At 40.9% G+C, this 2781-nt stretch overlaps 1 pseudogene; it reads left to right on the top strand.

Moving 5' to 3' along the window:
* The first annotated feature begins 1930 nt into the window (after positions 1 to 1930).
* Positions 1931 to 2081, top strand: LOC148354077 (U2 spliceosomal RNA; annotated as a pseudogene).
* The last annotated feature ends 700 nt before the right edge of the window (positions 2082 to 2781 follow it).

The raw sequence follows: 2781 nt of genomic DNA, 5'->3' as shown, positions 1-2781 counted from the left end.
CTGCAAGGGACCGGAGAATGGGGCACAAGTTCACATTACAACAGTACAACGACCCTAAAGACAAAGCAAAATCTACAATGGAACGGTTCAAAACTAACAGAATAAGGTGTTTGAATGCCAAAGTCAAAGACCTAAATCCTATGAAGAATTTGGAAGGATCTGAAAAATGTTGTCCACAAACGATCACAATAGAACCTTAAAGAACTTCAGCAGTTTTGTAAGGAAGAATGGGCAAATATTTCTGTTTCAAGACCCAAAAAGACTTGCAAACGGATGTTGTACAAAGTGTTAACTTAAAAGAGGGTCATAAGTCTTTTTGGAAGCACAATATAAAATCTTGAATATGTATGGTTTCTTTTCACATTTTTGTCATGTTGTTGATTCTTTGAAAATGTTTACCTTTTTTTGTTTATGAGTTGGAAATAAGGTTGGATGGACAGGTGCTGGAAGAAGATGAAAGCTTTAGGTACTTGGGTTGTGATGTGTCTGCAGATGGTGGAATGGAGTGCGAGGTATTGCAAAGAGTGAATCAAGGAAGTAAGGTTTTGAGTGCTCTGAGGAGAGTGATGAGCAACAAGAGTATGGATGTCAAGAGGGGACTGTATGAGAGTGTGATTGTGCCGACTGTGTTGTATGGTGCAGAAACTTAGAGAGAGGAGTATTCCAGAAGTGACAAGATTGGATAGACTGAGAAATGAAATTGTGAGAGACAGAACTGGAGTAGTAGTGGAACTGAGCAAGCGTGTAGATAAGAGAGTACTCGTTTGGTTTGGACACATTGAGAGGATGGATGAGGAGTGAATTTTGAAGAGGATCGACAGAAGTAAATGGTAGGAGACCAAGAGGAAGGCCACGATTGACATGGATGAATTATGTGATGAGTGCACTGCAGGAAAGAGGTCTAAATCTAGTGGAAGCTAGAGCTTTGTTGGTGATAGGAATGAGTGGAGAGGTGTTGTGAAAGGATAGTGGGATGTTTGGATGCTATCTAAGGAATGGGCAGGGCACCTGTATGATGCGGCAGGGGTAAACCAGTGAAAGCGGTCGGGCCCTGCTGTTGATCAGAAGAGTGTGTTGTGTCACCCTGACCCGAGTGACATGGCCGCTTTCTTGTGTCCCGTTTCATCTGGAGGGACGAAAGCATGACCAACTTGGGTGCTGAGGTGCTTAACTTTTTTGGGTGTTTGGGCATTTGGGTTGGCCATGGTCACGCAGAAATGTTGTGTATTTTTTGCTACTTTTTCCCTTTTTTATTTTATTTGTTTTTGTGTACGTGTTGCTGTCGTTCACCTCTCTCAAGGGATTTGACCAGGGTAGATGGATAGAGTTTGAAGCCTGAAATTAGGCAATATGACAAAAAGCTGTTGTGGGGACCATTTCGCAATACACTGTATGACCGCTGTCCCAATTTCAAGACTACAGACTGTCTAAATTGTGACGCAGTTCAACAACTACATTTTCAAAAACTGCGTGATTAGAAAGTAGGGCAAAGTTGTTATAAACGCAGCAGTGGCACACTCAACACTAAGCATTTGTGCTGCTAACACAATAAGAAATATGTAACGTTATAGCCCATTTGTGTTGATTAAAACAATATGTCACCATTAATTAGGCAGGCTGCTCACAATGCAAATTTCACACATTTTCTCATGCATTTAAGTGAGTTAGGTATGTACAATACCACAGTTTTTCAGACTTACTAAAAGCAAATCTTGGGAGATTGTTAACACTCATAATGAATTCTAATGCTAATTGATACAGAATATAAAGCTTCCTGCTATATGACTGACATATTTAAAGAAATAACTCCAAATCCACAACATGCAATTTTTCTGTAAAATTGCATTCGTTTAATGGCTGTTATTCCTTTAAGGGGACCTTGTGTGTACTTAGCACCACCCAGTGGTAAAAAAAACTCTATTTATTATTCAAACATTTTCTTTTAATTAGAGAAAATACATGGTACTGTCATAAGCCGGCTGTCATTTTTGGTCTGTGTCGGTAGATGGAATAAGAGCTTGCTCTGTCCACTCCACGCATCGGCCCGGTATTGCAGTAGCTCCGGGAACGGTGCATTCGCAATGATCGCAACAAGGCTTTAGGGCTAGGACCTTAGCTTGGCCTTTTGGCTGAGAGTAAGTGTCCGGGCTCCTAGGCTTTGTAGCGTATTATGAACTGACCGATAACGGATAATGAATAATGAATAACGAAGATAGATAAATAACCCTTAAAAACCCCAAAACCCCAAACCTGCATCTTTTAGATAATATTCATTTTACTTAACACAAAGCTTTTGGGAGCTGACATGATTGTCCGTCATCTTGCTGCTATAAGGGTTGTGGATGGCTGGCTGGATCCCTTAACTTATAAGGTCGTAGGGGCACCATTTCCTTGGGTGTGTCTTGGGCAAGTACATCTTGGTGCTGCCCATCCCTCTCGAGGCCAACAAATCTTTCCACCTGGTCTCGAGCCGGGGACCTTTCCAGTGTTATTCCAATGTGCTAATCACTGCCAAGAAAACCAAAACCTTTTGAAAGACTGGGTAAACAATTTAGAAAACAATTGTTTGGTTTGGACACTTTGAGTTTCCTTACTTGTTAATCTTCCTTGTACTTTGTAGCACTCATTTTACGTGGAACCATACAATCCAGAGGCATCTAGTGGTCAATTTTTACACTGTTCCTTTAATTTCAGGTTCCTGATTGTTAAATGGGCACCGCAATGAGACGTTTCCTCATTTGTCAGCCATTTTCATTACGAACGTTCAATACCACATTTTTT

This window comes from Urocampus carinirostris, chromosome 13, assembly GCF_059441175.1.
Source record: "Urocampus carinirostris isolate Australia breed hairy pipefish chromosome 13, RoL_Ucar_1.0, whole genome shotgun sequence".
NCBI lineage: Eukaryota > Metazoa > Chordata > Actinopteri > Syngnathiformes > Syngnathidae > Urocampus > Urocampus carinirostris.
The sequence above is the reverse complement of the archived record's forward strand: the minus strand, read 5'-3'. Positions and strand labels throughout refer to the sequence as shown.